This window comes from Vicugna pacos, unplaced genomic scaffold (assembly GCF_048564905.1).
Source record: "Vicugna pacos unplaced genomic scaffold, VicPac4 scaffold_132, whole genome shotgun sequence".
NCBI lineage: Eukaryota > Metazoa > Chordata > Mammalia > Artiodactyla > Camelidae > Vicugna > Vicugna pacos.
The window spans coordinates 9,289-36,510 of record NW_027328812.1 but is presented as its reverse complement, the minus strand read 5'-3'; the positions used below and the strand labels follow the sequence as shown (position 1 = coordinate 36,510).

At 42.6% G+C, this 27,222-nt stretch overlaps 1 long non-coding RNA gene across 1 annotated transcript; it reads left to right on the top strand.

Moving 5' to 3' along the window:
* Window positions 1-25,698, top strand: LOC140695083 (uncharacterized). The gene is made up of 4 exons (XR_012070771.1): window positions 1-275; window positions 22,809-22,994; window positions 23,546-23,689; window positions 25,474-25,698. It is a non-coding gene; the product is annotated as an uncharacterized lncRNA (long non-coding RNA).
* The last annotated feature ends 1,524 nt before the right edge of the window (window positions 25,699-27,222 follow it).

Genomic DNA, 27,222 nt, shown 5'->3' with positions numbered 1-27,222 from the left:
GCAGAGGAGCTGTATGGCACCTCGATAATGACTCTCAGCTCTTTGTCTTTGTACTGCATGTGGAGGAAGTCGAGCAGCCGCGCACCGACGTTGCCTTCAAATTTAGAGGACTGCAGGGTGGTGGAGAAGAGGATCGAGGACTTCACTGAGTCACTCTTCATCTTGCTCAAGTCCAAGTGGCTGGATGGTGGCCCCAAGAATTCTGGGGACAAGATCCCCCTCCCCTGCATCCCGTTTGAGAAGGAGGACTTCATGGGACTGGACACAGACAGCAGGTAAGTTTACCTGGAGGCCAGTCCACCCTGGCTTTGTGCCGGATTGCTTCCCTACATCCAGAAAGGGATCAGCAAGGAAGAAGTCTGTCTTGTACCCAAGGGGGGATGGAGATGCAGCCCGCCGGTTTACAGACATTTCAAAGTGAATCCACCTTTGTTTCAGAGAGATCCTTTTAGGGTTAGTGTGGACACTTACTCCCGCTTTACAGCCATGACCATGGTGGGACCCCTGGGGTTGCTGTCCAATAAAGTAGGAAAAGCCACTGATGCTAGGAGCACTGGGGAGGAGGCTGGACTGAGCTGAGATGTGCTGTAGGTCAAATGCACATCAGACACTGAGGCTTGTCTAGTAAAAGTATATAAACTTTCTCTTTACTTCCTATATTGCTTACATGTCAAAATGATAGTATTTTACATACAGTAGATTAAGTAAGATCTGTTCTTAAAATCAGTTTCTAGTATTTGTTTTTTGTTTGTTGGTTTGTTTCTTTGTTTACCATTTTAAACGTGGCAAATGGGAAACGTTATTTACATGGCTCTCATTTCATTTCTTTTGGGCAGCCTGTCCTGGGACAGTCTCATCCCTTTGCTTATAGATGAGATGCTGAACCCCGAGAGGCGGAACGAGGAGCTGGTTGAGCTGGGGCTGGAGCCGGTGTCTCCTGCCTCCCAGGCCCAGCACCTATTCTGCTCAGGCCCTCTCTTCTTGCCCGACAGCCTCCATGCCAAGTTAGGACATCAGAAACACCGCCGGGGACTTCCGAATGAACTCCTTATGCCGGGAAAGGCGTATCACGGTGTATGGGACAGAGCAGGGAAATGTTCATTCTCACTTTTTCCCTGTGATTAAGTCAACGGCCCCACATTGCCTCGGAAGTACAGACGAGCTCTTCTGGGCTGCCTACCCCCCCAACTTCAGCTCTGTTTCCCGGTGTATCTGTTGTGCTGTCCCTCAGGCAGAAGAGGGTGAGATGCCTTTTCCGAGACGTGGAAACCTTTGCTGGGGAGAGTGAGGGAAGCTGTGTTCCCCCGGCCTACGGCCTCTGTCCTTGAGTCTGGAGAGGGCTCATGGTGGTCCCACAGGTGACGGTCGGAGAACCTGGCACATGTTTCTGGGCCCGCTGTGAAGGAAGTGCTCTGTGACTCTTGAACTTAGCTAAGATAAGATCCTACTCTCTGGTTGTTGGTAAGTGGGAGGAGAAGATGCTAGAGAATTGATAAAAAGAATGTCTAGACCAGCCCTGTGGGTGAGAAGCACAGGGGACAAGAGTCCCACCTGCGAGAGACAATGTAGCGGGCTCTGGATGAATTTTCTGTTCCTCCCAGACATACCTCTATGACTTAAGGAAGGGGAGAGGCTTGCTGTAGCCATGATCTGTACTTGTCCTCTCAGGGCCCTGTGATCTACATGCCCGCACTCCCCATCTGCTTCTTAAGATGAGCTGGCATGTATAGGAGCCTGGGCACTGCTGAGGGCATAGCTGCCAGCACCGTGCTACACCAAGTCTGGCTCCGTTCACCTCTCCTGTCAACACCTGCTGAGGCCCCAGGCATTAGTCAAGGTAGGTGCATCGGTGCAACATAAGCAGGGACCACTTCTCCCCCTGGACAGACTGGTGAGTGAGCAGTGGAAGCCTGGAGCCCTGCCCCAGCCCCCACGCCAGTGCCTCCTCTTTTGTCATAGGAGGCACTGGTGATATTTTTGCTCAACAAATGCTTGTCTCTGAGTCTGCAGCCCCACCAGAGAATGCCAGATTGTTTTTGTCTTTTGAAGTCTGCCCTTGGGACTTGGCGGAGTATCCGGATGTGTAATTAGCCCACAGTGGTTGACACTGTCCCCATTGTTTACCCAGAACCTCGTGTACCAGGCATGGCTCCCAGTATCGATATACAGCAGCGCATTAAACCTCCCTCCTTTTGGGTCTGTCTGTTCTGGTACCATAAGGGCTCAGCCAGCTTCTGAACGTCAGTGAGATAACGCGGCCAGTGAGCTCGGGTCAAGCACATTCTCCTCCAGTCACTTTTACCCCATTGTTGCTTTTAGTATTCCACAGTCATTAATTATTTAAACAATTCTTTGGTACAGGAGCAGAGCCTAATTCTCTCCTGCTACTCTTGGTGGAAGTGAGTGAAACGGTCCAGACTGAAATGCGACCACAATTTGTAGCTCAAAAGCTGCCTTGAAGCTTGTAGGTGGAATTTTGGTTAGGGGCGCTGACCACGTTGGGGTCCCCCGGCAGCGCCGCTCCCCTCAGGTCCCTGCTTTCCCTGGAGCAGGGGGTGAGGGTGGGTCTCACCATCCCCTCGTCCCTGGCCTCACACACTCACGTAAATTCTTGTACATGCTGTCAAAATCATTTTTGTTCTTGTGTGTTTCTAATTTTCTCTTGTTCCTCTTTTCCTTTTTCTTTATTCCTTTTTCATTTGTACTGCCCAGTGAGCATGTTGTTGCATCTGAAAATGTGGGCTGTGCACACCCTGCATGGGAAATAGCCAGATTGCCCTCCATACTGTCTCCATCGCTTTAAAAAGCAAAATCTTAATATCTGTCTTGATCCATGTATTATCCTAGTCATTTTGTATTTTCTAATGTTTTGGAATATTTGCTTTGTTAGCACATTACCCACTGGTGTTAGATACCTGTTAAAATCCTTGCTTTGAGGGACCTGTTTGGTCCTCCTTTTATTTGGTGACAAATGCGCCCTTATTAAATTTGTTTGATTGTTTTGAAGAAGTAAGATGCGAATTGATTTAGTCGGCTGCTCAGGGATTCTTTTCATGGAGTATTTAAACTTGTAAGGTCAAACTCTGCAGCATTTTGCTCGATTCCTGCTTTTACACAAACGTGCTCGGCACGCGGTTCCTGGCTGTCGCTGTGTGACGTGCGTGACGGCGCTTCATGGCCGGCGGTCACTGGTGAGGAAGTGGCCGCCACGGAGGTGACAGCTGCAGGGGACGCTGTTGGAGGAAGCAGTCACCGTTTGGTTCTTTAAATTTTTTTTTTGCATTCAACTTCCCCGTGCCATTTACTTTACTTTGCCTTCATAAAGGGGCAGAATTGGGTCTAAAATCCATGACACTATTTGTTCCCTTTACGAGGCTGGTTTTTCTGGGTATCAGGACAACATGACCTTCTCCTAAGTAGCTGGCTCACCTGGATCTGTTGGACACAGGGACAGCTAACAGGGCCGTAGCTTCCTCTCTGCTCCAGCCAGTGGGCATTCAGAGCTGGGTCTGTGGTTTGCCTCAGCAGCCATGCAGACCTCCCTGCCCCGGCCTTTACTTTTAACCCATGTTGGCAGTAAAGAGTTGAATCCGTTTCTGTTGCAGCTGACATCCACCACTGACAGCCGTGTCGTTAGTTTGTGGTAGTCAGTCTCCAACACCCCAGACAACCGTGAAGGAAGATGATTTGGCCGACCTAGGACCCTGGATTCTCACCCTCACCATGGTTCATCTCACCCGGTGGAAGGGTGTGGCCACCACCATCATGCTGACCATGAGGCCTTGTTTCTCCTTTCATGCTCTGGTCCAAATGTGGACACTTCATTTTTCACTGAATTTGTCTCGCTTGAGACAGGCCAGAATATCTGAATGAGTCCATCACATTCTGGGTGGGGAACAGAACAGAAGTAAGTGTCGCAAGTAGATGGAGTCTAGGCTGTCCGGGTTGGCAAATGCAGGCTGGGATCTGTGATGGCTGGGCTGTACACTGGACACAGGTCTTTCCCGTGGCTCCCGAGAGCCCAGGAGTTGGAGTGATAACAGCCTTGCGTGGGTTCCCCCATCCTCATCTGCTCACTGGCAAGTGTGTCTGCTAATTAGGAGCTCCCCCAGACCTCGGGCCCTTCAAAGCTCAGACCACGGGAAAATCTTGAGTCCCTTCTCCTGGGCCTCCTGTGTGAGAATCCAGTGCCTTCTGAGGTGACCAGCGGCAGGAGATGCCTCCCCCTCCAGGGAGCACCCTACGGCGGACTGTTAGTGAACCATGCTGTGAGCTTGTGGTGTTCCGACCATGGTCCCTGCAAAACCACACTTGAGATCAGCTTATTGGCGAAAATAACAGGACTGATTCCAGGGCAGGGCCGGGGGGAGGGAACAGTGGAAATTGAATGTGACCTGAGACAACTAGGTGGGTGCTGAGGCTGTTACTAAAATGGGGAGTCTGGGAGGTACCTGCCAGGAATCGAATTCCAGAGTAAATGGTGGACATGAGGCATTTTTAAGATGCCATTTTTCATCCAAGTTAGGACTTCAAAGAGGCACTCGGCTCTATGAGACTGGGGCTCAGGTGAAGGAGCTGGACTAGAGATACAAGTTGGGAGTCGTCATTCTTAGCTGGTGTTCACAGCCTTGCATGTGAATTAGATCATCTCGAGAGCTGCAGACTGAGGCTGAGGGAGGGGAGGGCTGTGCCTCGGTTGGAGGAAAGCCCAGACCATGCAGCTTTGGTGTGTCAGCCAGCGGCGTTTGTCATTTTCAGAGCAATCCCATTTATCCTTAAGGGGCCTGGGGGTCAGCAGGGCCAGCCAGAAAGAAATCCAAAGGGAGAGTCTTGGCCACGTGTGCGTCTTAGGAAGGTGCAGAGGCTGCAGGATACGGAAGGTTAGAATCCTCAGAAGCTGGAGTTGGAGTGGGGTGAAGGTATTCACAGTCACCTGTGAGGGAGGGAGGGAGGCCTAGGGAGTCCCCACCTTACCGGACTCGCTTTCCCATGAACAGGAGGCAGTCAGACAGAGGATCTGAGGTAAGAAGGATGGGCACTGGGAGGGGAGCCAACCTGGAGAATGGTGCTTGGAAATTTCTGGAATAGTCTCCCTGAAAAATAGAGTTAAAAATACCCAGACTCTTAAGAATATTGTTAGTGACTTGGGAGGAGGCAGTTGTTTTTCTGGCCTCCTAAGTGTAAGTCATGTATCCAGGGATACACAGAAGATACGGGCAGTCTGTTCCGGGGACTTGATCCTTACCAGGGGGATCAGTGCAAGTTTAAAGGGGCAGAAGGGCAGCGGAGGGAAACTTGCCAGGCCCCGTGTCAGGTAGCAGTCGGCCGCCCTACTTGCGTGTTTCATTCACATCCATGACTCCCAGGTAGGCGCTGACAGCCCCCTTTTGGGGATTGGGAAGCCTTCTCAGAGGGGTTAAGGAATTGGTTTGTTTAGCGGTTGATAAATGCTGTAGCAGGATTCAAGCAGAGCCTTGTCAGACTTCAAGGGCATGTTCTCTCTACTGTTTCCAGTACTTCCCTGTTATACCTGGAATGGTGAAGTGGGTCAGATTTGGAGCCTTTCAGAAAAAGTATGATTTAAGTGCCTCTGGACTGTTTCACAAAGCTCAGCGTTCTTTGATGGTTCTGAAGCATGCAGTGCTTTTCGCCCCACAGAGGTAACGTCTAACTCCATTGTCGATGATGTGGTTGCAAATGATATACAGGTGTAAAACCACACTTCGCAGCTTCTAAAGGGAAACTCTCCAATTCTCCCTTGGTCGGCTTTCTTCCACGGGGTGTAACTGTGCTGCAGCATAGGCCTGAGCTTCCGTATGGAGTGAGGATTTAATAACCGATGTTAGCATAAAATGGTCAGATGAAGAAAACCGACATTGACAATTTATTTTTGGGTTTCATTAGTCAAGATATACTATCAGTTAATGGCCCATATAGCAAATGAAATTCAGTATAGGACATTGCATTTCTTCCTTTCTATTTAGAGTTCCCTTACCGAATAAGGTTGCCTGCTTTGGAACATCAGTTTCACCACCACGGCACCTATCAGTGTGTTGGTGTGATTGCATTTACAGAGTGAATCTAATCTGGTCTTCCTCAGCCCCAAACACTTCAGTGCAGAATCACGGGCTGTAGACTTCTGTTAGTCACGCAAAAACTTCTAAAATTATATGATGCCAGAAAAGAAAGAAGAGAGAGAGAGAGAGATTGCCTTTATCAAAGTTCCTTTCAGTTCTAACTGCAAACTGTTGTTGAGCAGCTCTGGTTTTCTTTGGATATGAATATATACATTTCTTTGCATGTAACCTAGGTTTTGGACTAGAACACCAAGTTCTTGCTGTCCCCATGCCACAAAAATAGTAGCCAAATTGCACACGTGTGAAATAGTTTATACTTTTTTTCTGAGAAAGTATCCTTGAATTTGGGACTTGGACTGTGATTTCTGCGTTTTGCTTCCCTCAACCGTCTTGTAATCTCTCACTCCTTCCCACGTGGTTCCCAAGTGTTCGTGGTCTCAAAGGAGCGGGCAAACACCCAGTTGGTCACCATGTACTGCTGCTATAGATAGAGACCAGACAAGACCTAAAGGACATTATCGGAGAGGAATTCCTGGAAGAAATGGGCTCTACATTCAGTTGTGAGGACAGAGTAAGAGTCAGCCAGGAGAAGGAGTCAAGAATGTGTCTCAGATCGCAGGTGCAGCCCGGGCAGAGGCCTGGAGGCTTTTGGCGTGGGCACCCGTGGAGAGTGCCCTGTGCGGTCCAGGGTGGAGGGAGCCCCTGCTGGGGAGGACACTGGAGAGAGTCCGGGATGTAGGGCTTTGGAAGAATTTGAGTTTTACTAGAACTGACACAGTAGGCAGTGAAGGGTGTCAACAGAAGTGACCCTCAGGAAAGGTACTTCTGGTTTTGCTTCTGATATTCTACAGACCGAAGGATCGGGACGGGCGAGAGCAGTTATGTCTGTCCCTTTGAGACCCAACCGGTCATTCATTTATACATTACACGTGCACTTCTGTGAGTCTAGGGGAGAGAGCGTGTAGCCACATTAGTAAGCAAAATGTATTTGCTTCTTGAGAGCTTAGCATTGTCAGAAGTTGACTTAGCCTAGAATGTTCTAGGAAGAGAGGAACAAATTGTGGAAGTTGGAGGGAGGGAAGGCTTCCTTGGGAAACAGTCAAAATGAGACTGGAGCAAGTGGGAAGTAGGAGCAGGTCAGGGGCCCCTGTGGTCACTGGGGACCTGTGTACTTAGGTGAGGATGGGCGAGCAGGGTCTGGGGTGGGGCTAGAACTCTAACAGGGAGCCTCTAAAGGGTTTGAAGTGGGGGTTGATGTAATCAAATTTGTGATTTGGGAAGGCTGCCGTGGCTCTCTGTGTTTGTATAGCGGGGAAGAGGGGGTGGGTGCCACCAACTGGGGGATCATTAGAAGACCATTCACAGGCTGGGATATGGGCATCGGGGCTACTTGGGGATGGCAGGGGCAGTGTGGATGCCGGCTTTCCTTATTGGGGGACTTGTTAGCGGGCCGACCTAGAGGCATTTTGTGGCTGGAAGAAAACTGATGGAGGCCGCCAGGTGGATTTTCCTCTTCTCTCCTTCCCTGCCTAGTGTGATGATCTTAGCTCAGCCAACATTTGGAACAAAAGAGCTAATTTCCAGGGTTGCCAGGACTTTGTAGAGCTCCTTCGAGTGAGATCTGATAGGATTTAGGTTTGTGTTCAGATCTGGATGTTCACTTAGCTAGAAACGTCCTGTCATTTCGATTTCCATAGGGGTTTTTTACTTCATAAAGATTGCTTTCTTGGTGAGAGGAAATTTAATACAGCTGTTGTCTTTTTCAAAAAAATCATATCATTTAAGAACTTTAATATTCAAAAGAATAGAAATATATAAAATATTTAAGGAAGTCTTTGGTGTAGTTTCTTTGCTTTCTGAGCTAATGTGGAGTTAGAGCCTTTGCATTACTTAATAGCACATCCTTGTCAGTATTTAAAGAGCTGATAGTGGGCGCCCCAGGCCCCACCTCTCAAAGAATCGTTAAAGTTTTCTCTGAAATAGTGAGGTCATAAAGGTCTTGTTTTCAGAAATCAAACGGTTTATAATACGCAGCATAGCCACATTTATAAAATAATAATTAGTTCAAAATTAAGAAAGTGGAGGATAATTGATTTTTTTAAAGCCTATACATAAACTTTCTTGTGCTAATGTTGCAACTGGAAATTTTGAAAAGAAAAATCCTACTGCAATATCATCTACATGGAATACATATATGAGTTTTACGCTTGAAAAGTAACTGCGCAGTGGTTTTCAAAGTCAGGAGCATTCCAGCTCAGATACTGGCAGTGATGGTTGCTGGTTTTCAATGAAAGAGCCTAAATTTGTCTTCTTAGCTTTTTTATTTTTGTATTGAGAGGGTTGATTAGTGCTTTGCGAGCATGATTTTGGGGCAAATTGAGGGCAGATGTCGTGTAAAAACAGTGAGATATTTCCATGCATTTTATTTTCTGGACATCACCAGGGCACATGTGGGGTTTGTGCCTGCAGGCTGGAATGCTGCAGGACTCCCTAATCCATCACCATTATGTCCTGGAGCTGCTCAGGTCATTGAATGCTTTTCTGTTGCTTGGAGGAAAGGTGGTCTGATGGAGATGATCAGATGTGCAGTTAAAGTGCTATTACTTGAAATAAGAGTAACCTAGAAACATTGCTCTAACAATACAGGATGAGGGAGGAGAATTGTCTGAGCTACTTGCAGTGGGGAGTCTTCTCATGTTTCTCCCACACCGTGACTCCTGCCAATATCCGCCACAGTCCTGCACGGTAGTCCTGCCGAAGCAAGCAAGCACTTTGCTCAGAAACGCACTGAATTTCCTTGTGCCTCTGTTTGTTGGCTTTTTTTTGAAAGCACATTTTGCCCTTTGCTTAAATGCCATCCATGCTAGTCAACCCTTACACTCATTTTTCTGGAACTCGTCCATAAATAGCTGCTGAATGGATGAACAGAATGTAGTATCTCCATGTAGTGGAAGATTATTCACACGTAAGAGTGAATAAAAAAGAAAAAAAAAAAGAGGAAAATGAAAAAGGCCACCTGTTTTTGGAAGTCCACCCTGACTGTTCAACCCACACTTTTCCCTTTGAAACCCAATCACTTATGCTCCACTCTACTCTTTTTGATAGTGCTTACCACCTTCTAATAATCTTTAACGTTTTCAAAAAAAAAAAAAGAAAGAGATGCTGATACCACTTCAAAATATACAAGCCTTGATAACAGCTTGTTAATTGAAAGGAAGCAGACACAAACGGTCAAATATTGTTGATTTCAGTGATCTGAAATGCCCAGAAAAGGCACATGCAGAGGCAGAGAGCAGGTGATGGCTGGAAGGGGCTGGTTGGAGGGGGATTAGGGAGTGACTGCTAGTGATAGGCGGATTCTTTAGGGGTGATGAAGTGTTCTGGAAATAGAAGGTGATGGGTGCTACACAACCGTGATTGTGCAGAAGACTGCTGAGCGCTGTGTCTGGGAGTGCCTGTTGTTGGGGCATCTTTATTTTGTTCTCATCCTGCAATGTGAAGAGCCATCTTCTGCTGTGGCTGTTCTACTCCTGTGAGTGGTGAGGGTCAGAGACTTTGCAGAGTCATGTTTCTTTTTTCCCCCTGGGTGAGTGTAGGCAAAAAAAGATTTAAGCCTAAGAAAGTGCTCCATCTGCAGAAATGTCTTTTTGTTTTGCATGATGTAAAAACCTTGAGAGCTTTTAATCGTTGAGGCCAGTCTGTGGGAGGAAATAGCCCGTGAAGCCTGTTTGAGCCCGGGAAGCACCGTGCATCTCTCCCAGACACGGGTGGGGATTGCACCCCCGTTCAGGCAGTGAAGGGCCCAGACCCGTGAGCAGACTTGACAATCGTGAATATTTACGTGTATCCGCTGTTTCATCTTGGATATTAATTTCAAGCTGAGTCAGTTTGTGGCGGCAGCCTCATCCTACATCAGGAATTTATAGTATCTGCTCTTTGAGGTGAAGACCTGACAGACTTGATTATTTAACAGTCTGCCTTGAATTGATATCTCAGATTCCTTTGTCAAAAGCAAAACAGCAGAAATACAGACGTCCTTTAATGCCAATGTGACCTGGAATGGGATTAGCCTCTGTGCCTCAGTCACCTTATCTGTGAGTGGGTAAGATGATAACAGTGCTTCCCTCAGAGGAGCTGGTGAGGGGAGAGTCAGAAGCACAAATGGAGGACTTACACGAGGTGCTCATGAATGACCTAGTTTAGTGCTGTCAGTCTGGTGAGGCCTCAGGGGCAGAGATGTCAGAACAGAGCAGTCCTAGCCGGAGCTCGATCCGTGATGGCAGCTGTTATGATCAGTATCACCACTGTTGATTATCAGGTAGTTTATGACTTGGTAATATGAATTCATGAATAATGTTAAAGAACTAGATATCTCAGATCCAGTTTACATAGTCCTCAAAATTTCCTCTGAGAAATAGATGGTATCTTCCCCATCTTAAATCTGAGATGAGTCTCTAAAAAAGTCTGTATTCCTCCATCTTTTTGCTTTAATTCCCCATTTCTTAAAAAACAAAGTTTTTAAATGGAGTTACTGGGGACTGAACTGAGTGCCTCATGTATGCTGAGCACATACTCTCCCACATGAGGTATAACCTCCTCCCTGATTTTTTTTTAATTTACTTTCTTAATTTACGGAGTTTAGAGGCCTCTAATTCTTTTTCTGGAGACTTGTCCATGAACCTGTAAATCTATAATTAATGGACAAAATTTGGTTTATTAAAAAAATCAATAGAATATTGTTCAATCCATCCAAAAAGAAATGCTCATTGACTTAAAATGCTTCTCCTTTAAGGTGATTTCTCCTTTGTGGTCTAGCTTAATTTATTAACAGGCATCCTCATCATCATAATGACCAAACTCGCTGTGAGTGGACACCTACCTAAGGCTAAAATGCTTTCCTCATGTTTTAGTTCATAGCAGGTGTTTGATTGTAGGTATCAGTGTCTCCTTTTTTGCAGCTGAGGGATTGAGAGATGGAGCAGCTTGTCCCAAATTACATGCAGCAGGCTGTGGCTAGCTCGGTGCTGGAACCCAGGCTGCACAGGATGCTTTCTTAATTGCTCCTCTAATCAGCCTCCCGTTAAGTGGTTACCCAAACACCTGTGACTCCATAAATGGCCGAGTTTAGTGATCTCAGCTTGATGATGCCTTCAAAGGAGAGACACCATTGAGAAGGTGAGACAGAGTGGCAGAAATTACAATTGTTTATTTTCACAAATTTATAATTCTCAGGTAATTACTTAAAAAGTTAATTTTATATTTTAGTGCTTTGTAAGCACTAAAAACATAACATTAAAAATAATTATAGTGCAAAAGAGAAGTGGGCTCTGAAAGTCCAACCACTGCTATTGATGTTACTTGTTTTTCTCTAGTGGCCCTTATTGACAGAAATAATTACAAAGACTGAATTGGTTTTATGTAGTCTTAATATGGAAGAAAAGATTGTCAGTGAATATTGTAAGTAAAGTCTTTACTCTTTTCTTTCCTGTTGATGAATATGTAAGTTGTTTTCATGGCTTAAGTACATTTCCTCATTTGTGAAATTTTAGTAATATTGTTTAATTTGTCTGACTGTGAGAGTTAGACGCCTTGTATACAAAGAACACAAGAGGTGCTTAATAAAAGTGCTGTCACAATGACAGATATTTTAGATTGATCAACTCTGAATACTAAAGAGTGTCGCTTATTTCTGATGCATATTTAATATGTATATGTATGATATATTTGAATATGGTTTAAAGTAACAAGGATTCATTTTTTTTTTGGTGTAGTATGAAGTTTTAATGAAATCTGTATCATTCTAGTGAGACAGGGACTAGTTAAATTGCCTTAATCAGATGACCTTGAAGATTATTTACACAGAATATGTATTGTTACAAATCAGAATTTATGTTGCCGTGTAACCATCCACTCAGATATTTAAATTCGTGGGATTCTGACCAGATCAATTAAGTTTAGAAAAATCCACATTGATCATTTTCAGGGAATAAGCTCCTCTCTTTTGTGATTAAAGAAAATTTTGATTTTTTTCTACACTCTTAACAGGTTTAAAATATCAAAACATTGATTTGACACATTACTTTTTTAATAGAGAGAATAAAGCTCATGCTGTTTTATTATGTAAATAAATATTTTTGTATGTCGACAAACTTGTATGATATCCTGGATCTTTGAGAAGTATTTTGCAAGATATTAGATAACCTACTGTTGGAAAAATACAAACGTGACTTTTATGAACATAGGCGTAGTACAGATCTGTTGGTTTTTGCTATAGTGCAAGACATGAGGCCTAGGATGCCTTTGCTGCCGATTGCCAGGAGGACACATTCCATGTCTCAGTTTCCCCTCCTGTAAAATGAAGTGGCTGAACTGGATTCTTTCCTCTTCTAAGATGAGTTTCCATGAGCCTATGTCTTCTGTTTATATTCAGGAGTATTAGCAGTATCAAATTAAATACTGAATATCCCTCCCTTCCCCCGAATCAAAGTGCAGTATATGCTACATTAGCTTTTAGTTATCTGATTCTCCTTTCTGATCCTACAGGCAATTTTTGTGTTGCATCTTTCCCGGCAACCTGGAAGGTCATTTTAGCCATAGGTGGCACTGTTGCACCTTCTTACAGTCTTAACATTCCTGTTTGTAAAAGAAGGCTTAAATAACTTTATTTTATTTTGATTTCTTTACTTAATGCTTCAGAAGAGCCCAATGTCTTTTATGTGTGTCTACCTGGAAAAGTTATTCTGCTTATATCTTAGATTTATTCTGTCATCTCACTGTGAACATTTCAGACTTGCTGTGCAAGCAATGGGAAAATCGGGCTTTTCTTCTAGTGTTAGAAACCAGTGAGCCGGGATTTTATAAAACAGCTAGAAGCGGCATCTGGACGACGTTAAAGGTGAAAAGTGTATTGAGTTCCCTGAGTTTTGACCCCGCCGCTGTGTGTTAATTGGTGGTAGGAGATTTGGTACATATACGAAGGGGTGTAGTTTTTTGACTTGGGTTTGGTTGCACGTGCTGCCACTGAGCCACGTGAGCCTGAGACAGTTCGTTTTGAGTTTTTCCCTCGTCTGTGAGATGGGGACATTCATATATGAATTGTAGAATTGTGAGAATTAGAAATTATGTGCAGTGTTTACCACAGTGAGTATGTCAAGAGGGCTCTTAAACTTTAGCTGCTGTTTTGTGTGAAGCCATCATTTGGGAGTCTTTGGCAATTACTAAGAAACAGGAAAATAAGAAGAGCTGTTTTTATGATGAAAGATATTTGAGGAGGTTCCATAGTTCCTATACCCATAATTTAGCATCAGCAGAGTCAGGACAGTTACACAGTCGCCCTGAACCAATGTTAAGCCACAGAATTATTTGTTGCTTCATATATTTTGGGGCTTAAGGAGATCCAATACTTATACACATGTTGTCTCCAGCAGCCAACTGAGAGATGACACAAAAGAGTAGACAGGCGATAAATGTCTTCTTTGTTACTGATGAAGCCACGTTCTCCATGAACTTCAAGGCTGTGGGAAAATGCGTGTCATGATACTGTGTCCCAGAAATACAGACTCACCCTGTCCCATGTAGCTCTGGGCCACAGCGAGCCTTCCCTTGAGAGGACCTGCCCCTTTCCTGCACAGGGCTTTCCTGCCATGGAGCTGAGCATCCCAGGTGCTTCCCAATGGTGACCAACACTGGAGTGAAAGGAAGGGTTTCACATGCCCCGCTTGTCTCCCCGGACTCACACCTCACTCTGTTAGTGTGATGAGTGCTAGCTGTGGGCCAGGGGCCAGGGGTGTGAAGGGAGAAGCATCCTCCATGGCCCAAAAGAGTGGTTAGGAGGCATCCCCTCCCTCAGTTTAAACAGGTGGTGGGGTGGAACATAAGGTTACTCCCCAATTGTTTATAAAAGGAGAAATAAGGATGTTCTTTGGGACTTAGGCTAGCCAGGAAACACATAAGATGATTAGAGGGGAGACTTGTAAATCACTTTGATATTAAGTTGACATTTGTTGAACACCCAAAATGTGCTACATTCTTTTCTGAGCATTTTACAGAAATGAATCCTTCAATCTTCTCAACAAGCGAGTAAGGAAGGTTTGATTGTTATCCCAGTTTTACAGTGTGGAAATTGAGGCACACAGAGGGTAATTAAGTTGGCAAAATCACAGAACTAGTAATTGGCAGAGCTGGTATTTAAACCCTGGCTGTCTGGTTTTGAGGCTCCCAGAGATGGGCTTTTTGTGTTTAGCGTTATCAGCATCCCTGAATCTTTGTACCTCTGTGCATCAGTTAGCCTATAAAGGACAGGGAAAGGAGAGTTACATGGGTGCTCATAGTCATGTCTTGCCGCTGTCCATGGAGAGTGCACCGTGATTGGCGTTAATTGTCTTCTGGGCAGTAGATCTGTTCGTATAATAGAAATTTAGTTCATTGAGTTAATCTAGAAACCCTTCCTGCTCCGTTTCTGTCCATGCTTGCCATGTGACTGCCTGCCCGTTATCGGGCAGTGGAGGAGAAAATGTACTCATGGTTGAACTCTGATATTTCAGTCTGGTTCATAGATTCACGTCTTCTGTTACATTAATAAGCTAAGTTTCTGGTTTTCTTGCATCAGTGTCTCATGACTTTGGTTAATGTGAAACCAGTCCATGGGAGCCCAGGGGTGATGACGGTATAATTTCTGAGCACGCTGTGGCACTTCTACCCATGTAGACGTGGCTGAAGGATGTCCACCTTCCTCACTGATTTCCCCCAACAGCAGGGTCCTCTCCCACCCCTGGATGTGAGGTTGGGAGCTCTCTGAGTAGGCCAGTCAGAGGCCCAGTTAACCAATCAGAAAATGATGAAATACCTGGAAGTGGGTTTAATAGAAGAAAAGGGCTTCCAGGTAGTCAGATGGGCTGTTCGAGTCCATTTGGTGAAAAGCTGTCCACTGTCTGTGGTTTAGCTGCTTCTTTGCTATTGAAAAGTCTGGAGTAGATGAAGGGATTTTAAAAAGCAGAAAGGAATGATTTCAGGTGGTTCGTCCACACTGGTGAGAAGTGATGGATGGCCACCAGTGTGAGGCATAGACAGAGTTTTACAAACTTCATAAAACAGCATTAAAAGCTCTTCCATCTGAGTGCACTTCATATGGGGTCCAGATCATCACTGGTGACGCAGTGAGGGCAAGTAACTGATGATGGCAGAAAGAACATGGACGCATCAAAAAGGTCTCGTTCACGTTCCCTGTTTAAGGGATGCGGCACAGTGTAATATATTTGAGCTGGTTTTTCACTGAAAAATTTTTAGTGTTTTCTGGGACTCCCCAGTACCCCAAGGTTCCATGCAGCTGGGTGTCCCCTCAGTGCAGCACTGTCAGCGCTTGCCCTGGGCTGACGCGGTGTCACACGGAGTAGGACGGTCAGCGTCCCCGGCTCCTCTGAGCTCCGTCTCCTCATCCGCAGAGCCGGGTTTCTCATCCGTGTCTACTTAGTAGGGTTGTTGAGAATCACACGTGAAGCTTCAGGGGTGACTTGGGGTTGTCTCTGTGATTGGCATATAGTGAATATTTGATAGAAACACTTGTTTTTTTAGTATAATTGTAGTACCTAGGTTGCAGTAGTTTTTAGTCTGCGTTTTTTTATAACTTTATTCTTATTTTTTTTGTTTTGCAACTTTGTTTATTTATTTTTATTTTTATTTTTTAACATTTTTTATTGATTTATAATCATTTTACAGTGTTGTGTCAAATTCCAGTGTTCAGCACAATTTTTCAGTCATTCATGGAAATATACACACTCATTGTCACATTTTTTTCTCTGTGATTTATCATAACATTTTGTGTATATTTCCCAGTGCTATACAGTGTAATCTTGTTTATTTATTCTACAATTTTGACATCCCAGTCTATCCCTTCCCACCCTCTACCACCCCCCCGGTAACCACAAGTCTGTATTCTCGGTCCATGAGTCTATTTCTGTCCTGTATTTATGCTTTGTTTTTGTTTGTTTTTGTTTTTTAGATTCCGCATATGAGCGATCTCATATGGTATTTTTATTTCTCTTTCTGGCTTACTTCACTTAGAATGACATTCTCTAGGAGCATCCATGTTGCTGCAAATGGCATTATGTTGTCAGTTTTTATGGCTGAGAAGTATTCCATTGTATAAATATACCACATCTTCTTTATCCAGTCACCTGTTGATGGACATTTAGGTAGTTTCCATGTTTTGGCTATTGTAAATAGTGCTGCTATGAACATTGGGGTGCAGGTGTCATCCTGAAGTAGTTTTCCTTCTGGGTACAAGCCCAGGAGTGGGATTCCTGGGTCATATGGTAAGTCTATTCCTAGTCTTTTGAGGAATCTCCACACTGTCTTCCATAGTGGCTGCACTATTCTTATTTTTAAATATGCACTTAGTTTATTTATTTTTTTGGAGGTACTGGGGACTGAAGCCAGGACATTGTGCATGCTATGCAGGTGCTCTACAACTGAGTAAAACACACCCTCCTTTTCTGCACTTGAATATAAATATTGCTATACACAAAATAGCTCTTAAACAGCATCATGGGACCTAGTCACTGTATAGACAATTGAACACGTATGCTAATTCAATAGGAATAAATGTTGATGAGACATACATTTCTGAATCTGTTAATGTGCTTAAAAACGATCATAGGTAGTGATAAACACGAATCTTTGATCCAGTACTTCTTAGGGTCTGTTTTGCCATCAAGGGAAATTACATTCTACAGAGAAGGCTAATTGGGTCTCTTTGATATTTGGATGGTTTAGCAGATGATGAAGACTTTCAAAAGCTGAAAGTTTTGTATTTTAAATTAACTACAAAGTTATCTTCTACAAGTTGTAAGTACTAAGCTTGTGAAGTGCTCAGTAATCCAGGGGGTATGTGTCTGTGTCTGTGTGAACGTTTGTGTGTGTGATATCAGGAAGATAGAAAGAAGTTCCATATAGACTTCTGATAACTTTCTCCTCCATTTCAAAGTGTAGGCATATATTTACATAAATAAATTGATATTCTTTTGTCATTTGGCATGTTGGGAATAAGACTTTCTCATACTTGTTTCAGAAGGGTTAGGGAGGTTGAGCTTAGGAAATGGGAGGATATAGAGACAGGGAGGTTCTTTAAACTGTGCAGAATGAGAAATAGTAACTTTTCTCTTTTCTTCTAGAGCAAACTGGCACTGAATTGTAACATAATATTACTCAGAATTGCTTTTCTGATCAGATACAAGTACCTCAGATTTTTTAAGGCAACATGAAAGATGAAATATGTTTTAGCATTTATCTTTAAAAGAAGTTTTATTTTTCAAGTAAAAGGTTATAGCCTGTTCTTTCTTCCAGCGGTACAAGAAATTCTCATTGATCTATCTAAATGACCTCTGTGCTTAGATTCTTTGTGTTTTTTTTTTCTTTAAGTGCTTGTTTCATTGTGGTTTGAATGAATGTTTAAAATTTCTGGATTTTGATCTTTAGAACATGCTGATTTATCAAAACTGTTAAAAACCTGATTGTTCTCTGCTCCTGGTTTGGTGGGACAACCTACTGATTTCTGTTGTCTGTTCAAGAGGGAAATTCTTCCTCTAGCCTGCAGATCATTAAGTGAATGGTTTGCAGTGTGCCTTTAAAATTATTTGTATGCATTGAGCATGTTTGTCCAGTGAAATTTAAATTGACTCATTGTAATGACTTTGCTTTGATTCTGTGGTTTTGATCCTCTCCACAAGAATTTGAATTCTCTGTTGCATTTTGTATACGTGTTCTTAACAGGGGAAGAAATTTTGCATTTTTTACAGAGGTGGGTTTTCCTATCCCCTCTGAATGCCTTCTAAAATTGATACATTAAAAATCTGTTATTGCAGTGCATAATTATTTCATAAACTATTTTTTGGCATAATCAGAAACAATGACCAAGAATGATAATAAAAAATACGAAAATCTTCCTTCCTTTGAAGAATAGAAATCAGGTAGTCAGGCTCCCTCATGCTTTGTGCCTGACACAATTACTCTCATGTCATTGTGTATCATGATTCGGAGATGGAGTTGCTTCAGGTTTATAGATTTTTGTTTTAAAATTTGTGTTGAATACTTTCTCCAGACTGATGTTTCCTGTTGGGTTTGTGGAAAGAGTAGAAGGGAAAAAAATGCTTTGTTTTGTTTTCAGGAGGCCTGAGTTGATGAGAAAAGTGTTGAGGGTGGGCTGAGGAAAAGAGTGACACTCCCTCTCCTCCTGGCTGAAATTGATGAACAAAGAAATCAATTAAGTATATCGATATTTGACCAATAGAATTTAGCGAGCCCAAACTGGCTAGAAATGCACAACGGAAATTACTGAATTCAGCTGCAGAATGAGGTGCTTTACCAAGTAGAAGCAGCAGAGAGCAATCAGAAAAATCAGTAATATGATGAGATATAAAAGGAATATTATATCTTTTATTTCTGAAACTTTTCTACGGAAAGTTGTGTAGAGCTAAAATTAAGTTTCAAGCATCAGGGGTTAAGAGAGTGGGTGGTTCCGTAGGATCGTTATTCTCGGATGTGCGTAGACCCTGCTAGAGTGGCTGAAGATGGCAGGAAGAGACCCACATCCAGGATTAGTCATCCTAGGGTGTCCTCCATAATGGTTCCATGTGGGAGCCCATGATTGGGTTAACAAATTATAACACAGCACAGTCGCCTCTGAAATTTAAGAAGAAAAAATATGCTTTGGTACTGCTTTGCAAGCAAGTTCCTGTGCATCTTCACTCCAGTCTCCTTTCCTTAAAAAGCAGAGACAATGCTTTGCTTGTGTAGTTGAGGTTTTAGGTAGCACTCTGCTGGTTGCAAAGCAAGGACCGAGACCCTCAGCTATAAACGCTGGGCTTGTGTGTTGTTAGTCTATTATCCTCAAAACAAAGACCTGGCTGGTCTGGTGGTGTGCTTTGTAATGAACATATCTAAAAGTGTATCTTGTTCCCCTCACCCCATGACTTCCCTAAACATACACTAATCCTTTGTACTCATTGTATATTCTACAATCTCTGCCTCATCCTGTCTTTCCCGAATTTCCTCCTTACTATCTCACAACTGTTAACGAATTTTTCCTTTGATTATACACAATAAATATGGGAACATTTGAGAGGCTCATGGAGATGGCTCCCTACTCCCTCTCGATTTCTTGACTTTTTCCACAGAGTCTTGAATAATCATTCCGTGTCGGTAAGACTTCTGCCAGCCAGAACCCACAGTTCCAGGTGAGAAGGATGCAGGCTTTATCTCTCCTACCGGAGGCAGAGACAGAAGAGAATTGAGATATGCTCCCCCGTGATCCCTTCCTGCCCCAGGTCTACTGCAGTTCACCTGCAGCCTTCTGGCCTCTGCTCACACTGCCTCTGTCCCAGGACTAAACTCATCCTTTTCTTCCCTTGCCAACATTTCCGGTACCTTTCAGAACTTGGTCTCTTCCCTGCAATTCAACCCTGGCAGATGTGATGGTGGTCAGCGTGCTGGTGGGCAGTCCTTTGGGGACCCCCAGGAGCCATGCTGATTCTCCTGAGTCTATCAATCTGGGTTACAGAACAGTCGAGCACTGAAGGAAGCCCATTCACGTGATGTCAACACAGCATTTCATCACTTTCATTTTATTTTTAAATTTTCGGTGGAGAAAATATTTGTAGCAAACTCTTCCAGATATTCGCCGCCTGCTTTCCTCACCACCATTTCCTTGTTGGCTCTGGTGCTAGTTTTATGAATCAGGATTCTTCTCTGCTCATTTCTGGCAGCAGGGCTTGCCGAATCCTTGATCTGCATTTGAAGCAGAATGCTTCTTCGTGATGTCAAGGTGATTCTCCTATTTCTGAATATTTCGTGTACACTCAGCAACTGTTTCAAGTGAAATGCTCTTGTCCAATTTCGGTTAACTCACATTTGCTGATCTCCTGCTTTCATGCTGAGGGCAGTTTCTTTTTCCTCTAATAAAAGTTAGCAATTTGCATTTACTCTGGAAGGTACTGCCCCGAGATGCTTTTGTTCTTAACAGTTTTAATACAATTCACCCATTAAAATGTACATCGGTTTTTACTCTATGCCCAGAATTGTGCATCCCATTCAATCTTAGAACATTTTCATCCCCCCAACAGGATGCCCCGTATGCATAAGCAGACATTCCCATCTTCCCCATCCTCCCCCAGCCCCAAGGAGCCACTTTTCTCTCTGTGGATTTGCCTGTGCTGGACATTTAATGTAAATCGAGTCACTTCATGTAAGTGGAACCGTCTATTGTGACCGACTACTTTCACACTGAGTAACGTTTTCAATGTTTGTCCATTTTGTGGCCTGAGTCACTATTCTATGCTTTGCTATTGCTGAATAACATTCCACTGTATGGCTGGGCCCCTCTGTTTACCCATTCACCAGGTGATAGGAATTTGGGTTGTTTCTGCTTTTTGGCTGTGATGAGTAATGTCGCCGTGGACACTCATGTGGGATTTTTTATGTGGATATCTGTTTTCACTTCTCTTTCGTGTGTGCCCAGAGAGCAGAATTGCTGGGTAAGTCAGAAACGAAATGTTCAACTCTCTGAGGCCCTGCCAGGCTGTTTTCCAAAGTGGCCACGCTGTGTTACGTCCTCACCAGCAAGGGCTGTGCGCTCCACTTCCTCTGTGTCCTCATTAGTGCTTGTTACCATTTTTTTTTATTATAACCTATTGTTGTGAGTGTGAAGCGGCTTCTCCTAGTGGTTTTCACTTGATTTTCCTTACAGCTAATGCTATTGAACATCATTTCATTGTGCTTATTGGACATTTCTATGTTTTTCTTGAAAAATACCTTTTCAGAACATTTATTAATTTTTTAATTGAGTTGCCTTTTTATTGTTGAGTTGTAGGGGTTTTTTTTCTTCATTTGGAGATACAAATTCCTTATGAGATAAATGATTTGAAAAAATTTTCTCTAGTGTGTTGTTTTTTCACTTTCTGAATGGTGCCCTTTGAAGCAAAGTTTTAAATTTTGATGAACTCCAATTTATCTCTGTTTTCTTTGTTCCATTTGTTTTGGGGTATTATTTTAAATCTGAAGTATTTTATTTAAGCTTTTATGTATAAAATATCTAAATTTGTAGAAACAGTCTAGGAGATGGGTGCGGTTGTTTTCCCCCGTCTTTGGATAGGAGACTGAGGTGCAGAAAATTTCACTGAAATATCAGTGTCACAGCTACCCAGTGCTGTGGGAGTTCAGACCCCTCATGTTTTTCCCCAGAATATGTGATCTTCACCACCATGCTCCACTACTGCCTGGAATCATTAATGAAAACATCTTTCCTTTTTTGATTTCTTGTTAGTTTGTTTTCTCATTGGGGACCTCATCTCCTTATTTTCCTTTCGGATGTCAGTGTAGATTTATTATAGGGCTCATGTAGGCAGAAGCATTGCTATCAGTTAACTTCTATATTACTCACTCTCCAGTGATGATTGTTGCTAGTTGACCTAATCAAGTCATGCTTAAGTCTTTCCTGCTCATGACACTAAAAACAGTCATGACTTACAGAACGCTCAAAGAAGAAAGTACTTGATTGATTTTATTTTGCTACCCAATCAAACCAATCAAGTAAAAACCCCAGTGTTGACACAGACTATAAGCCCTCCAGAATAGGGTCACTGTCTTCCTTGTGTTTCATTTATTTGGTCACAGTGTCTGGATAGTGCTTTGCTGTCCAGCAGTTTTGTGAGGATACTGTGCTCGTGAATATTTGTAAGCACAGAATTTTGACAACAGACTGTGCTGTTCATTTCACAAGGGAAAAGATAATATAGAAATACTGCTCAGATCTATTTTAAAATTAAGCTTGGAAATTTGAGAAGAATTCAAGAAGCCATACAAAGCTCTTTTTCACTAATTTTAGATCTATCTTAGACACTTTATGGTTACATAGCAGAGTAACTTATCAAGTAGATTTGACAAGAGGAGTGTTATATTGATTATTTGATTTAGTTGAAATATTCTACCAGGGATAAAGTCATAAGTGCCCATAAATGAACAAATATGTTTGTATTTCTATGCAACATGGGAGCAGACTGCATATGTTTCTATATAATATATATGACTGTGTGTTTTAATCTGCCTGTCAGTGTTTTTTATAGTTTTTCAGCAATGTTATAACTTCAGAATTCTTCTAAGTTATTCACTCCCGATATTACTGCAGTTTGTACTGTGTATTCTATCTTATGGATGGGATTCCACTGTCCCCTCAGTGAGGAATTTCCTCTCCTATTCCGTTAGTAGCAGAGTTAAAGGAACTGTGATTTCTAGGCCTTTGCTTTCCATGTGTTTGCAGTTGGCTGTAAATCACGAATTTCCCTTTATTGAGTTTTCATTTTTCAATAAGAATTTTTAAAATAATTGTTAATATGTTTCACCAGTCTCCCTAGAAACTTGATGTGTTTGTGCTTTTCAGTTTTCAATTTATGAAAATTGTAAATGCACACTTGTTTTTAAGTAGTCCTTTTTCACTAGATATTTGTTTACTTCTTTAGAGTTAAAATAATTTTTTCCCAATGAATGAATCGGTGTTCATGTTTTAAAAGATAACTTACTTTTTATTTTTCTTATTCTAACAGGTATATTTGTTGTACAGAATTTAGAAAATAAGGATAAACAAAATAATAACTTAAAAATGGCCTCTAATCTCACTTGGAGATATAGATGTAAGGTTTGAAATTGAGAATTACAAGTCCTCTCATGTTGTACTTCTCTTTCAAGTACGTTTTGGTTACTGAGACCCTCGAATTCCCATATGAATTGTAGCAGCAGCTAGTCAGTTACTGCAGAGGAGCCCGCTGGGATTGTGATCGAGACCACGTTGTATGTATGCATCGCTCTGGAGAGCACTGCCATCCCAAGAATTCTGTCATCTGATCCAGGAATCTGCGTGGTGTGTCTTTCCAGGTATTTAGGTATTCTTTAATTTTTTTCAGCAATGTGTATGGTTTACATAGTATTATTTTATTTATTTTTTGCCTTTATACTGAGGACAAGTGTGCAAGGTACCAGGATTAGAATTGTATTATAGCCCCGCAACTTGCTGCCACCATGGACGCTGCGGTCTCTCTTTGCCCTTTGTAAAATCTCGCACAAAATAGGACCTAAGTAACTCTCTCTTGAAAGAATGATTATATGATTGCTGGATGATGCTTGAGAGTCCTTGTGATGATGTCTTTTTCCCAGACTTTCCTCTCTTCTTAACTATGCCCTTTCCCTTCCTTTCTTCCAGCCTGGGTTTCAGCGTGCCTGTGGCATTGATTTTTCTTGTCTGTGGACTCATCCTTTCACTAGTTCATGATAATGTTACATGTGGGCTGTGGAAACTTGCTAGATGTCAAGAAAGAGCAAATCCATTGCATGCTAGATTTTTTAGAGTGTGTTATTGTATTATCGATTGAAATTAAATCAGGCTGAAACATTGAGCCATCCCCTGAGCTCTTTTCGCCTTCCTACAGGTGATACTGCTCTCGTTGCTGCATGTGCCCTTCCCCCAGACTCGGTTTTGGAGTTGAGTAAGTCACCATCACTGGAGCCCTCTCATTAAAAGATGAAGAAAACCTTTGCTCCTTCTCCCTGGTTGGGGACTTGGATGAGATGAGGTAACAGATAAAGAATGGAGCCCCACCTCATTCTGACCACCGCTCTTTCCGTTCATTTCTCCAGGGGAAGGGTACAATTCAAAAATATAAAGATTGTGAGCTAATGAGATAGACAAGACAACCGATCATTTATTAAATATCCTTTCATGCCAGAAACAAATGTATTATACACACAAAAAGCACATAAATTACGGTAGTACTGTGGTTACAAACGTGGGTCCGAGTTCGATTCCTGCTCTGGAGTGACAAGTCCTGTGAGATGGAGAAATGGTAGATCGGCTTAGCCTCTCTTGGACTTGTTTTCTGTCCTGTAGAGATGGGGTTCGCTAGGCATCCCTACCCCGTAGAGGTGCTGTGGGGTGTAAATGACGTGAGTGGGCAGCCCGAGCACACCTGCTCGTTCCTCGTAAGTGCAGGATAGCACAGCTTTTGCGGTGATGCCTTTATGACCACACCGTGTAGACTCTCAGTGCTCCGAAGGGATGCCTTGTGGATTGGAGATGGGATTCTCACTTCTGTAAATACCCAAGAATTGGGTTATTGGGCCTTGCTGATTTGAATCTATTCTTTAGAAAGTACATAATGTAGATATATTTTTCAAACATGCATGCTTTTTATCTTTTATTATTTATACTTCTACCCTCTCATCTCTTGGTGTGACATTTCATGGAATCCAGGAAACAGTCCTAAGCCACCTGCCTCTTCACACTTCTTTGTGGTGGTTTTCTTCCCTGACTAGAAGAGGGTTTTGCATAGGAAATTTTGTTTGCTCCCCTTCTCTTGGAGTCTCCCTGTTTGTCTGCCCATCTCTCACCTGTCCATCTGTCCATTTCTCTACCCACTCATTCTTCTGACTTGTTTCAATAAGCATTTCAGGCAGCTTAAAGAAGAACAGATACCAAATAAACAGGTGAGAAAATGGGGCCAATTTCAGACAGTGAGGCTTGCAGTTGAGCCTGTGTGAGATTTGCAGGCGTGAGACACACGCCTCTGCCTTGTGCCTTATAAGACAGACAGCATCAATATGCCTGAGGCTCCCAGCAGACACAGGGAAACAGGGTTTGTGGGAGATGCTTACTGTCTGTGAAATAAATAAGTGGCTTAGGAGAAGCCCAGACTTTCCAACTACTAAGGCTTAGGAGAATATATTGAGTGTCTTCCAAAATCAGATTATTGCATCTTTTCTTTTTCAGAGTTTTATGTATAGTTGGTTTACATTCTATACCTGGAAATATCTCCAAAACTGCTGCCCACGTGAGTCCCATGACTCGGGAATGGGGTGGTTCTGCTCATTGACGGGTGTTGGCCAGAAACGGAAAATGACAGCCTCAAAGGAGCCTGGGATTAAGCAGTTATGTTTTGTCAGTGCTGTAGATTTCAGAAAATACTTTTACCATTTCTCTCCGCCTGAGGAAGCAGCGTGCTCTCTTCCCAGCATCAGGAGCTCAGGGCCACGTGATGGTGGGGGCTGACTGCACTGCCGTCAAAACAGCTGTGCTAGTCACTGCAGGTGTGGTGCTTTCACGTAGTGCATTTCATGTTCTTTAATAGGTTTCAACAGGTAGTTAATTAACTGAGTTAATTAACATTTAATAAATATAATGCTTTGTTGAAAAGACAGTTATAGGCAGAATATAAGTTGTGAACAATATAAAAACTGTTTCAATACTGAAATTTCAGTAGGGAAGATTCAGTTTATCTTATTTCCGCCTCTCTTTAAAAGTAACAAAGAAACAAGACAGAAAAAGCAGAGGATGATTTCTGTTCTTCCTCTCGGCTTGCAGGTGCCTTCACCTCCAGTGGCATCCATCCAGACACCAGCACTGACACTGGCCGTGCTCAGAACTGCCTCAGCCCTGAAGACACAACTGACAAATGGAAGGGGGACGCGCCCTGTTACAGCGGGTGCTTTCAATTTTTGAGTCCTTATGTAACTGCGCAGTGTTATTCAGGATCACCCATTCTGCACTGTGTGACGGTGCTTCGGTGTCTCCTAGTTATTTATTTCTGTAAGTACTCATGTATTTTTTCCAATGTGTGTTACTAGACATCTAAAAATGCATTTTTCAGATGAAAAATAATGTGTATTTAATATAAAATTCTGAAAAAAGGGTCAAAAGGGTCTATCCTGTTCCCAGTATTCAGAGATAATAATTAACACTTTAAAATCTATTTTCTGTTCTTTTCATCAGTGTGTATTACCTCTGTCATAAAAACCAGCAAGCACTGTGTGCCTGTTTGCTGTGTGGAGACCTCCATTTTCCATTCAGCTTATGACAATTTTTTTACAGTATTCTATCTCTGCTGGCATGATTTTTAATGACCATTATAGCATTCTGTCTTGTGGAGTCCTCGTCCATTTTACTTTGGACTTAAGTAAACTTTTATATTCCAAGTATACTTAATTGAAATTCTGAAAAGAGAACTGTGGTGGTACCGAAAGTCCCCTACTTCCCTTCCCCTTTTTTCCTGAGAGTAAAAACTGCTGACAATGTGGAGTATATATTTCATGACCTTTATGCCTATGTCATATATATATACACATACATAAACGTATATGAGAAATCTATGTATATGTGTGTGTATATATGCTTTATTGAAAAATAAGGCCATACTATATGTTTTCTGCAGCTCGGTTTATTCACTCAGGTATATATCACAGACGTCCTCTCCCTCCAGACTCACCCGGTCCTTTCAGATAGAGTAGAGTGGTCTCCTGATGTGCAGGTTTGGTCTCTTGTGTAAGGACACCTTTCGTGGGAGAGAACAGTGGACAAGGCCTTGGACCACGCCGAAACACCGGAACTTTAGTGGCCACAGCTCACCGTGATTTACCGCATCATTGTCTTGATGGTGGACACTTAAGTTTTCTCCATTTTCCACTGTCAGAAAGGGTGTCTGACTGGCATCCTTCTTGTACAAACATTCCTGTGATCTTGTATAAGTATTCCTTTAGTTAAGGTTTCTGGAAATTTAGTCCTTGGATGTGACAACTACATAAATCACAGGCTCCTTTAAAGTGAATCTAGAAATTCCTTCTCCTGTGGGGAATGAAAAGATGTAGAATAACTTATGTAACCAATTCTCTATCCGTGGGTATGATTCCACTTCAGCTTTTCTTCCCACCAATGTAAACAGTGCTGTGTAAATTCTCTGATGAGTACATCTATTTGAACTGATTCTTTTTGTAAATGAAACGATTCCTAAAAGTGAAGTTCAGCCTGTGTGTACACACGTTTTCCAGGGTTTACATATCCATTGACATGTCGTCCTCCAAAAGATCGCTCACAGTTTGTTGTCTCAAAGATGGACACTAGCTAGAATATCTTTTAAAAATATTTGCCAATATGACGAGCAAAATGATTTTCATTGTTTTAGTTTGCACTTTATGACCAGTGAGGTATTGAGCATTTTTCACTCATTAGCCATCTGACTTTTAAAAAGTGAATGATCCCTTTTGTCCTTTGCAAATATTTAAGTGAGGGAGCTTCTTGTTGCTTTGTGACAGCTCTATGTATATTATGAACATTAGC